Source organism: Salvelinus alpinus, chromosome 15, assembly GCF_045679555.1.
Source record: "Salvelinus alpinus chromosome 15, SLU_Salpinus.1, whole genome shotgun sequence".
Classification (NCBI taxonomy): domain Eukaryota; kingdom Metazoa; phylum Chordata; class Actinopteri; order Salmoniformes; family Salmonidae; genus Salvelinus; species Salvelinus alpinus.
This window is the reverse complement of record NC_092100.1, coordinates 36713163-36725915: the sequence shown is the minus strand read 5'-3', so window position 1 is coordinate 36725915 and position 12753 is coordinate 36713163. Positions and strand designations below refer to the sequence as shown.

Sequence of the window (12753 nt, the reverse complement as noted above, 5' to 3'; positions counted from 1 at the left end):
GCTGCAAACTCAGTATGAATATGCAAATTAGATCAGGTTTTTTGTTACTGTGTTAAACAACAATTTTTTTATCTGTTATTTTACCAGGTAAGTTGACTGAGAACACGTTCTCATTCGCAGCAACAACCTGGGGAATAGTTACAGGGGAGAGGAGGGGGATGAATGAGCCAATTGTAAACTGGGGATTATTAGGTGACCGTGATGGTTGAGGGCCAGATTGGGAATTTAGCCAGGACACCGGGGTTAACACCCCTACTCTTACGATAAGTGCCATGGGATCTTTAATGACCTCAGAGAGTCAGGAAAGACGGCACCCTACACAGAGCAGTGTCCCCAATCACTGCCCTGGGGAATTGGGATCTTTGTTTAGACCTGAGGAAAGAGTGCCTCCTACTGGCCCCCCAACACCACTTCCAGCAGCATCTGGTCTCCCATCCAGGGACTGACCAGGACCAACCCTGCTTAGCTTCAGAAGCAAGCCAGCAGTGGTATGCAGGGTAGTATGCTGCTGACGATGAAGTTTATCATAAACCAAATCACATAACTTTAAATGAACTTACTTCAGGGGAGTATATATTTTAAACAACATGTATTCCATTTCTTTAATAGATAAAAATAAATCCAATACAACTTGAAATCATATGTTAATGAAGAAAGTAGCAAATACTGGATATTTCCCAAATCAATTGTTTAATATTTTAATGTGGGTGCAACATTTACATGAGCGAAATGTGAACACTATGGGGATGTTTACCTTAACATGTTTAAAGGTACAACTTCAGAATGATTTACTACATGTGCCAAGTGATAACTGAGCAATAGATTGACCAATGGAAGATTAACACTAGAACCGCTGGGCCTCGAGGGTCCCCCTTCAAGCTAAGGAGCAGTCATTCTGACTGCAACATTCTAACATAATAATTAATACATTTCATATATGCTATCTCAAAAATAATAATTTGTTTGTGTTCATGAAGGTGTTAGGTAACATTGGAATAATAATTTTTAAATTTTAAATAGCAAAATAGCATTTATTAGTTGATGTTACTGTAGGCTATATGTAAAAAAACAAAAACGCAAACACCAAAATTCAACTGTTCAATTGTATTCATGGGATGCCTTTGTTAGAACTATGAAACAGAAACCATGTGTTGGAACAAGGTAACATCTTATTTTAATATACAGACGCACGGTCAGCAGTACGCCTGGTCAAATGATAAACATCATTTTAAGTGTGCTTGATAAATAGTGAAAATCGGCACAAAAGCAATAATGGCATTATAATGAATATAAGTTTCAATATGACAGCAGTCAAAAATAGGGGGGCGGGGGGTTCGGCAAGGCCATTTTCTTGCCTGCCAAAATTTTCCCCCTTCTACCTTGGCACTGCAAGTCCTGGCACACTTCAGAATCATTTTGGTAGCTCATGTTGACCAGTAGTGTGTGCCACAGAAAGTATTTGACATGTATTTTTCTGAGCAAACAGGGAACAATGGAATAGTATAGATTTCTTGTAACATATGTATTTAAATACATGTATTTTAGTGGCCATGTAGTCAGAAGTTGGATCAAAGATAACTTGGAAAGATCCATATAAATGTTTTATTTTTTTTATCTACAATTATTTTAAATTAGACATTGAACATACCAGTGTTTTGGAGGAGAGTGACTGCTATTTCTTCTCTCATGATGTTAAACATCTTTGTCCGTATTTGAAAAGACAATCGACTCCTCCTTCAGAACACATTCAGCAAACTGGGAAAAAATTTTGATGGGCATTTCAGTTTTCCCCAATAAAATGATATTACACTTAAGATTCTAATTCGCAAGTTTACAATGACACAGCTATAATATAATTTGGCAGTTCTGTTTTGCCTTTTAGTCAGTATACTTTCAGTAGGTTAATTGTACATTACTTATACTCTCATACTTACTTTCAAGGCAAAGACCCCACAAAAAGTAACATCTTGTTGGCATGGGTGAGGAAGGGCACCACATGCCCATCTGGAAATATTACACCCCTTCTCTCTCAGGAATGATCTGAACATATATGTTAATAAAAGTACAGCATTTTGAAAGACTTTATTGAAAACAATATAGTGATTAATAACAGAGTGGAATCTGATAATGCAGGGATTCCAGCAGGGTGTGAGTTGAAGTAGTCAAATCTGGAGCTGACAAGGGCTGGAATGTAAATGACGTGATATTCTCGGATTATCTAACATCTGAGAATGGGCAGGCATTCCCTCGGATGAAGAGCATCTCTGTGCTGTCATCCAGGTGGAAATGTCACCTGCATATCTGATGTAGGAAAAGAGATAGGAGAAGTTGAGTGTCCTTTGAATATGTTTATGTATATGTACTGTACATGTGTGTATATACACTGCTCAAAAAAATAAAGGGAACACTAAAATAACACATCCTAGATCTGAATGAATAAAATATTCTTATTAAATACTTTTTTCTTTACATAGTTGAATGTGCTGACAACAAAATCACACAAAAATTATCAATGGAAATCAAATTTATCAACCCATGGAGGTCTGGATTTGGAGTCACACTCAAAATTAAAGTGGAAAACCACACTACAGGCTGATCCAACTTTGATGTAATGTCCTTAAAACAAGTCAAAATGAGGCTCAGTAGTGTGTGTGGCCTCCACGTGCCTGTATGACCTCCCTACAACTCCTGGGCATGCTCCTGATGAGGTGGCGGATAGTCTCCTGAGGGATCTCCTCCCAAACCTGGACTAAAGCATCCGCCAACTCCTGGACAGTCTGTGGTGCAACGTGGCGTTGGTGGATGGAGCGAGACATGATGTCCCAGATGTGCTCAATTGGATTCAGGTCTGGGGAACGGGCGGGCCAGTCCATAGCATCAATGCCTTCCTCTTGCAGGAACTGCTGACACACTCCAGCCACATGAGGTCTAGCATTGTCTTGCATTAGGAGGAACCCAGGGCCAACCGCACCAGCATATGGTCTCACAAGGGGTCTGAGGATCTCATCTCGGTACCTAATGGCAGTCAGGCTACCTCTGGCGAGCACATGGAGGGCTGTGCGGCCCCCCAAAGAAATGCCACCCCACACCATGACTGACCCACCGCCAAACCGGTCATGCTGGAGGATGTTGCAGGCAGCAGAACGTTCTCCACGGCGTCTCCAGACTCTGTCACGTCTGTCACATGTGCTCAGTGTGAACCTGCTTTCATCTGTGAAGAGCACAGGGCACCAGTGGCGAATTTGCCAATCTTGGTGTTCTCTGGCAAATGCCAAACGTCCTGCACGGTGTTGGGCTGTAAGCACAACCCCCACCTGTGGATGTCGGGCCCTCATACCACCCTCATGGAGTCTGTTTCTGATCGTTTGAGCAGACACATGCACATTTGTGGCCTGCTGGAGGTCATTTTGCAGGGCTCTGGCAGTGCTCCTCCTGCACAAAGGCGGAGGTAGCGGTCCTGCTGCTGGGTTGTTCACCTCCTACGGCCTCCTCCACGTCTCCTGATGTACTGGCCTGTCTCCTGGTAGCGCCTCCATGCTCTGGACACTACGCTGACAGACACAGCAAACCTTCTTGCCACAGCTCGCATTGATGTGCCATCCTGGATGAGCTGCACTACCTGAGCCACTTGTGTGGGTTGTAGACTCCGTCTCATGCTACCACTAGAGTGAAAGCATGCTACCACTAGAGTGAAACCAACCATTCCAGTGTTTTTTACTTTCTATATTGTATTTACTTCGCCACCATGGCCTTTTTTATATTTTTATTTATTTTTATTTATTTATATATTTTGTTTGCCTTCACCTCCCTTATCTCACCTCACTTGCTCACATTGTATATAGACTTATTTTTCACTGTATTATTGACTGTATGTTTGTTTAACTCCATGTGTAACTATGTGTTGTTGTATGTGTCGAACTGCTTTGCTTTATCTTGGCCAGGTCGCAATTGTAAATGAGAACGTGTTCTCAACTTGCCTACCTGGTTAAATAAAGGTGAAAAAAAAAAAAAAAAAAGCACCGCCAGCATTCAAAAGTGACCAAAACATCAGCCAGGAAGCATAGGAACTGAGAAGTGGTCTGTGGTCACCACCTGCAGAACCACTCCTTTATTGGGGGTGTCTTGCTAATTGCCTATAATTTCCACCTGTTGTCTATTCCATTTGCACAACAGCATGTGAAATGTATTGTCAATCAGTGTTGCTTCCTAAGTGGACAGTTTGATTTCACAGAAGTGTGATTGACCTGGAGTTACATTGAGTTACCTTAAGTGTTCCCTTTATTTTTTTGAGCAGTGTATATATCTTGGTATATATATATTTTTATTTTTATTTATATTATTATAATTATTGTGTTTTGTGGTTGAAGGGTGGGGGGGGTTGATGGAGATGGTAGAGGTGCTGGGGGTGTCCTATTGAGGGAGAAGGGACCTATTAGGGAGGGATTCTTCATGGAGGCACATTCAGTCAAAGTTTTGTTTATTATATATGTATTCTTTTTTTCGATTATTATAACAGTTTACTGTGATTATGGATATGCACTCATGTTGACTTATATACTTTCTTTTCGCCCCAAGAGTACACATTTTAAATTATTGTTATTATTATTACTACTGTACCTACATTCTTAAAAACTAAAACAGAAAAAGTGTCAAAAATGTAGGTAAAGCCATAAGAGGGAAAAGCATGATGGGATGGGGGATTGAAGGATGGGTAGAGAGAACAGTAGAGGGCTCTGAAAACTATTATTGCTGAGACAAAGACCTGACCTCTGAGTTGAGGGTAAATTTCAGGCCAGGGGCGAACTGGTACACGACAGAGGTGGTGACGAGATCCAAAATACATTGCTTTTCCCAGTCTAAAGAAAAGGTTGGTAGTCTTTATTCTCGTATTTGGGGGGAATGTTTTAAGATATCTTTGATTTGATATTCTAAAAATGCTTAGAATTGTTCAATGATAAGAGCTTGGGTATTCCAAACAGATACACTAGGAGGGTTTGCTTTGTGATCAAACAAAAATCGATAGGAGGCAGTTCCGAAATGACCTAAGGTAAGGTGCGCTACCATTTGTTACTCTTTCTTGTTTTGTGCCAGTTATCATAAATAAAAAATTATTAACCTACCCCACGCTGCATCTTGTTCCGACCATCCTTCCAACAACGATCGCTACACCTCCGGCTTAGTGCTTGAGATGTAGGGCAGCAATTTTCTCTACAGATTCCTGAACAATGACAGCCGACTACGCGTACCTATGAAAAATACACAAACAATGTGAGATCAATAAAAGTAGTGCCAATCATGTTGGAGGTAAATGAAATAATCAAAAGATGTGGTGTTTGTTTTATTCAAGTTTTGTCATTGCGTCCTTATAGAGACGCCACACTGCTGCTTTTGTCACATGAGATGGCAGCAGCTTTCCACAGGTGTTTGTGTCCTGGGTGGTGTCCTGGTAATACTATTGCATTATCCTCTGCATACAGTGGGGAGAACAAGTATTTGATTCACTGCCGATTTTGCAGGTTTTCCTACTTACAAAGCATGTAGAGGTCTGTAATTTTTTTTATCATAGGTACACTTCAACTGTGAGAGACGGAATCTAAAACAAAAATTCAGAAAATCACATTGTATGATTTTTAAGTAATTAATTTGCATTTTATTGCATGACATAAGTATTTGATCACCTACCAACCAGTAAGAATTCCGGCTCTCACAGACCTGTTAGTTTTTCTTTAAGAAGCACTCCTGTTCTCCACTCATTACCTGTATTAACTGCACCTGTTTGAACTCGTTACCTGTATAAAAGACACCTGTCCACACACTCAATCAAACAGACTCCAACCTCTCCACAATGGCCAAGACCAGAGAGCTGTGTAAGGACATCAGGGATAAAATTGTAGACCTGCACAAGGCTGGGATGGGCTACAGGACAATAGGCAAGCAGCTTGGTGAGAAGGAAACAACTGTTGGCCCAATTATTAGAAAATGGAAGAAGTTCAAGATGACGGTCAATCACCCTCGGTCTGGGGCTCCATGCAAGATCTCACCTCGTGGGGCATCAATGATCATGAGGAAGGTGAGGGATCAGCCCAGAACTACACGGCAGGACCTGGTCAATGACCTGAAGAGAGCTGGGACCACAGTCTCAAAGAAAACCATTAGTAACACACTACGCCGTCATGGATTAAAATCCTGCAGCGCACTCAAGGTCCCCCTGCTCAAGCCAGCGCATGTCCAGGCCCGTCTGAAGTTTGCCAATGACCATCTGGATGATCCAGAGGAGGAATGGGAGAAGGTCATGCGGTCTGATGAGACAAAAATAGAGCTTTTTGGTCTAAACTCCACTCGCCGTGTTTGGAGGAAAAAGAAGGATGAGTACAACCCCAAGAACACCATCCCAAACGTGAAGCATGGAGGTGGAAACATCATTCTTTGGGGATGCTTTTCTGCAAAGGGGACAGGACGACTGCATCGTATTGAGGGGAGGATGAATGGGGCCATGTATCGCGAGATCTTGGCCAACAACCTCCTTCCCTCAGTAAGAGCATTGAAGATGGGTCGTGGCTGGGTCTTCCAGCATGACAACAACCCGAAACACACAGCCAGGGCAACTAAGGAGTGGCTCCGTAAGACGCATCTCAAAGTCCTGGAGTGGCCTAGCCAGTCTCCAGACCTGAACCCAATAGAAAATCTTTGGTGGGAGCTGAAAGTCCGTATTGCCCAGCGACAGCCCCGAAACCTGTAGGATCTGGAGAAGGTCTGTATGGAGGAGTGGGCCAAAATCCCTGCTGCAGTGTGTGCAAACCTGGTCAAGAACTACAGGAAACATATGATCTCTTTAATTGCAAACAAAGGTTTTTGTACCAAATATTAAGTTCTGCTTTTCTGATGTATCAAATACTTATGTCATGCAATAAAATTCAAATTAATTACTTAAAAATCATACAATGTGATTTTCTGGATTTTTGTTTTAGATTCCGTCTCTCACAGTTGAAGTGTACCTATGATAAAAAATTACAGACCTCTACATGCTTTGTAAGTAGGAAAACCTGCAAAATCGGCAGTGTATCCAATACTTGTTCTCCCCACTGTAGTTGTTCATGAAGTTCACAATTCGCTGCAAGTCCTTATGCTTCAGGTGTAACCTGTGATTGCTTGCCCATGCTCTCTTTTTAATGGGAGGAATTAGACCATTCTCCTTGTATGACTGGTGGAGGAGTCAGACTTGTTCTACTGATGCTGAAAGACAAATTCCAGATACAAATATATTAGCATTATTATTAAACAATAGATGGCCGTTATCACCGCCAGACACAACTGTCTAACTTGATGGGTCATGTAATCATCTCGAAGTGGAGTCTTTTATTTCGACATGTTAGCTAAACAATCAACTATAATCCCAACCCTTAGAGTACTAGTAAAACAAAATCGATTGGCATAGCTAGCTAAAGCTAACCAACTAGGTGCAATGTTAGTTAGCTAACTAACATTAGGCTAAAACTAGCAATGCAAATGAATTTCTGAGATACAAATAAAATTACCACACTGATCATACATTAACAGGTGAGCAAGCTATCTAACAGTCCCTTTAACTTGCAATGAAAACAACTTTCTGACAAAATTTGTAATGTATAATATTTGAAAATATAGCTTGACTCTTACCCAAATGCTTTACGGCAGACTGCAAGCCCTTTCATTAAATAAGACGTTGTGTCCGTTTTGTTTGTACAGTTTGCTTGGCTTGTTGTGTCAAGTCACTCTGATTCAAACTGACTGTGTGCAATGCTATAAGAAACATCATATCTTTCTCCCTCTCTGTCACGGATGCCATGGTTGGCCTTAGTTTGAAGATGTAATCCGGAGACAGGTGTTTTATACAACAGCCTTCTGTCTTCTCTTTTTGTCTCCCACTGCATTTTGCAATCAAATGCCAGAATTGTATTAATCTCCTTTTCATACTCTGCTTCCACCAGGCATTCCACTGATTTCAAAACTCGGGTCATCTTCTTCCGTGACAGCAACACTGTTGATCGCCGTTTCTTCCCCATCACAGTCATCAGAAGACTCTACAATGTCTGGTTCAATGAAAACGTTCTTACCTAAATCAGGGATGTTCTCATCGTCTGATTAATTTTCAGAGTCCGAGAGAGTCAGCATCAAATGTTCGTCCTCCAGAAAGTAGCTCATCACAACTTTTTCCTCACAGAGCTTTGTCGATAGCGCCTGAAAAATTCTTGGCCGCAGTGTTATTGAGAGCAGTAGCAACACTTTTGCAGTTCTCCATGATATCTTTCAAAAAAGCTGCAGTAGAAAGGATTCTCTACACACACCGAGCAGTTCATGTTATAGACAGAAGGTGCTACATGGCAGACCAATCCACACTCATCTCTCGGCATGTCCAGCCCATTCATTATCTCAGCCAATCATGGCTGGCGAGAAGGTTTCTCTCTTTTTCTATGGCTAATGTCACGTCTTCTCCCGGTCCTCCTCTCCGGCATTCAACGTCGCCGGTTTACTAACCACCGGTCCTGGGAACCATCATTACGCGCACCTGGAATTCATCATTACACGCACCTGTGCTTCATCATTATGCACACCTGGACTCCATTACCTCATTCATACATCACATATGCAAGTGGCTATGCACCTCCATAGCCACTTGAATAAATATGTTTGGGACTATGGTTAAGTATGTGGTTTCTGGTGCTTTCCATTTGAGCGAGTTCATGGGTAAACAGAAGACCAACAATCACAGCATCTCAGTTCAGTTACTGAGAGCTTTTAACTGCCCAAGAGGCTAAGAGCATGGTCTGGCCAATGGACTTTGATGATGAAAACTTGTTAGCAGGGGGTCATGAGAGACGACATACATGTACACTGTAGGTTCTGATGGTACCAAGTACTTACATGCCATTGATCAGAGTGTGAATAAGGATCTGACCAGCGTTGAATTTTTATTGAGCTCAGACATTATTCGCCTGCCCCCTAAACAGATGTTTGTCATAGCAAGTGAAGACAGGAACGATATGTATAGTGTCTTCACATTGATGTATCCAAACAGTGATCTCACCATTGTACAGCTGACAGAACAACATGGTAAGGTAGACATGCAGGGAGAGGTTATAAGCATTGATCAAAGTAGTAGAGGTTTTTGCTCATGTGTACTTGCAAAGTGGTTCGCCACTGACAGACAGAGGGGCCTACCACACATTCAAAGAAGTAAAGCTAACACCAGGCATAGTAACACAGTTGTTCTCTTGTGATGTGCTTAATGGTCCAGCACATGTAGACACACGCATTTCTCATGTCATGCCCCGTGTAAATTGGCTCCTGAAACATCTAAATCAATATAATTTCAAGCCCCCTGTTGAGGTTTGGGGCAATTCATTGGAATCAGTATCAGGCACAGTTTATTCCATTTCAGAGAATTATGAAGTGCTGTGCATATTGAATCAAAAAATTATTCAAGCCCTGTCGAGTTGGTTGTTGATCATTGGTAGACAACCATTTTCAAGTCATGCCATAGATTTTAAAGATTTACAAGCCAATTTAAGTCAAAACTGTAACTAAGGCCACTCAGGAATATTCAGTGTCGTTTGGTTAGTAACTCCAGTGTAAATTTGGCATTTAGTTTATTGTCCTGCTGGTGGGTTTGTCTTCCACTTTTGGAAAGCAGACTGAACCAGGTTTTTCTCTACAACTGTGTCTGTACTTAGCTCTATTCCTTTTCTTTTTATCCTGAAAAATCCCTAGTCCTTTCCGATGACAAACATACCCATAACATGATGCAGTCACCACCATGCTTGAAAATATGAAGAATGGTACTCAGTGATGTGTTGTGTTGGATTTGCCCCAAACATAACGCTTTGCATTCTGGACAAAAAGTTACTTTCTTTGCCATATTTTTTGTAGTTTTACTTTAGTGCCTTATTTTAAACAGGATGCATGTTTTGGAATCTTTTTTATTCTGTACAAGCTTCCTTCTTTTCACTCTGTCATTTAGGTAAATATTGTGGCGTAACTACAATGTTGTTGATCCATCCTCAGTTTCCTCCTATCAGAGCCATTTAACTCTGCAACTTATTTAAAAGGATTATGATTATTATTTGACCCTGCTGGTCATCTATACACGTTTGAATATCTTGAAGAACAATCTGGCCTTAATGGCCATGTACTTTTATAATTTCCACACGGCACAGCCATGGTGTGCTTTTTCCGTTAAGTTAAAAAAAAATCTGACACAGCGGTTGCATTAAGGAGAAGTTTATCTAAACACTTGTATCTTTAATCAATGTTTATTATGAGTATTTCTGTAAATTGATGTGGCTCTCTGCAAAATCACCTCCTCCTTTTCCTGTAGTCCACAATCATCTCCTTAGTTTTGGTTACGTTGAGGGATAGGTTGTTATTCTGGCACCACCCGGCCCAGTCTCTGACCTCCTCCCTATAGGCTGTCTCATCATTGTTGGTGATCAGGCCTACCACTGTTGTGTCGGGGTATTGTGTGTAGATTAGTGACACAAAATCTAAATTTTATCAATTTTAATTTCAGGCTGTAACACAGCAAAATGTGGAAAAAGTTAAGGCACTGGAGTTCTAAAATGACAATAGTGCATGATGTAGTAGGTAAAATGTCACTTCTTGACAGCATTGCAGGGATTGGGGCACTCGCAGATGCCGAGTAGGGGTGGGGGCCCTCACAGAGGCCAGAAAAGGGTTTAGGCCCTCACAGAGGCCGGTGGAAGGTTGGGGGCATTCACAAAGGCTGTAGACAACTTGGCCGAGCTACGGACATATTGTGTCTGTAACAGATATGTAGTTGCATTAAGATTATTTAAAGTTATACTGTTATAGAAACAAATGATCAATACCAACCAATCTTTTAACAGATTAGCCTGTACTGTATTTGGCTGAGCAAGCTTCCTTGCCAAGTTAAGGTTTGGTCTTGCTGCAGACATATGAGCCCCCAAAACATTTGCTTATTGAACAGCAAAAGAGAAAGTAAAACCTAAGTCCCGATGAACTGAGGAGGAAACCGAGTCAGTGTTCTATCATGGCAGCAGAGACATAGTAGTTCAGGAAAAATAATGTGACAAAAAAATATTATATTTACCATTGACAAATTCAATGCAGTCGTCAATGAAGGAGCCTGAACAGCAGACACAGGCACTGGTGGAGCTGTAGGTACTGGTCCAGTAGGTCCGCTGGTAGAGACCTGCTTAAAATATAGGGGGGAAATACAGAGACAACATTACAGCACGTTATCTAATTTCAGTAAATCAGAAAAGAGAATACATGTCGTTTTAGCCTGTTAACTTTATTAATTTTAACTTCTAACTTCTGGGGGTGAAATCCACAAACACATCATCTCTGAAGCCCCCCGAGGAGATGTCCACGGACCTGCATTTGACAATTCTCTATCTGTAACAATAAATAAGGAAGCCTGTGTTAGGAAGTCCCCTGCTGGTGAGTTCACCATCTCACAGCTCTTTCAAGCAGCTAACCCCACTATCCATCCCCCACAGTGTCAAAGGGTGATGCAGTCTAGATCTCTCTGGAACTTCCCTTAACCTGTTGTGATTGGTTGACAAGATCACAGCTTGGGACTTTGACACTGTGAATAGTCTCTTTGTTGCAATGACAATTTGATGGCCAATTATTATAATAACGTTGCTGTTCATTAGTAGTAAAGGCCTACATTTAATGACAGGTATTTCTAGTAGTACAGTATGTTTTCTAGAGGAACACAAAGTTCAAATGTCATAGGCCTATGCATGTTGCCATTATCTCGTCATAATACATACCTATGAAAGGTTATACCACCTCGGAGCTGGCCTGTTGCCCGCATCGGCAGGCCAAACCCCTGTGGTGGCAAATGTACGCACTCCCTTATGGGCTTATGGGGCTTTTTAGACATCTGAAACAAACAGGATGAATGTATCACACTACCACAATAACAATTAGAAATACATAGCAAACCTAATGTAAACTTGGCTAATAGAGTCAGCCTACAAGAATACATTATGTTATTGGGATATTTGTCAAGCAAGTATGCTAATCAAGCATCATGGCAAATTTGTCAATTTAGGCTGACTGATTTTAATTAATAAACAAATACATAGGTATATAGGTAATGTTCGCTATGGCCTGATGTTTATAAGACATTTGTGACTCACAACCTGGATTCTGTCTTATGTAGCAACATTTGAATTTCTGTTTTTTACGTTGCATAAATGTAGAGACTCAGAGCTACAAAACGGTATATCATACACTGCATTTGAGGAAACAATGGGAAAGTAATTCTGCTTTGAAAGTTGATCAACTTGTAAACTCACTTTTGAGAAAACCGTCTTTCAATGTTTTGGTACTACTTTTGGAGAGCCCTTCTTTGTCTACACCTATTCAGCTTTGTTCACACCCTCTTAAGCCTTATCACCACCCATCTCTTTAAGGGTTGATCCGAGCGTCTTGTACTAACTTGCCAGCTACTTCCAGACAATTAAGAGAGAGAGAACAGCTCACTGAACATTACTCGCCCTAGCAGAGCTGGTTAGGCTGTTAGGTTATCTTGGTGACAGAAACTGTGCTGTCAGATTGTCCGTTTGCAAATTCAGTGCGTTTCGCGTTCAGAGCGCACACTGGACGCTCTGGCCAATAAGTATGGTTGATCCGAAAGCTCTGACCTCACAACTCAAGCACCCAAGCTAACTGGCTAACATTGGCTAGCTACTTCCAGACACAATGACAGAACACCCCACT

General features: G+C 41.4%; 1 long non-coding RNA gene across 1 annotated transcript; it reads right to left on the bottom strand.

The window, feature by feature from the left end:
* Nucleotides 1-692: 692 nt before the first annotated feature.
* Nucleotides 693-11906, bottom strand: LOC139540010 (uncharacterized). The gene is made up of 4 exons (XR_011668051.1): nt 11799-11906; nt 11108-11212; nt 5121-5246; nt 693-2301 (listed from the first exon to the last, which is right to left on the bottom strand). It is a non-coding gene; the product is annotated as an uncharacterized lncRNA (long non-coding RNA).
* Nucleotides 11907-12753: the final 847 nt, after the last annotated feature.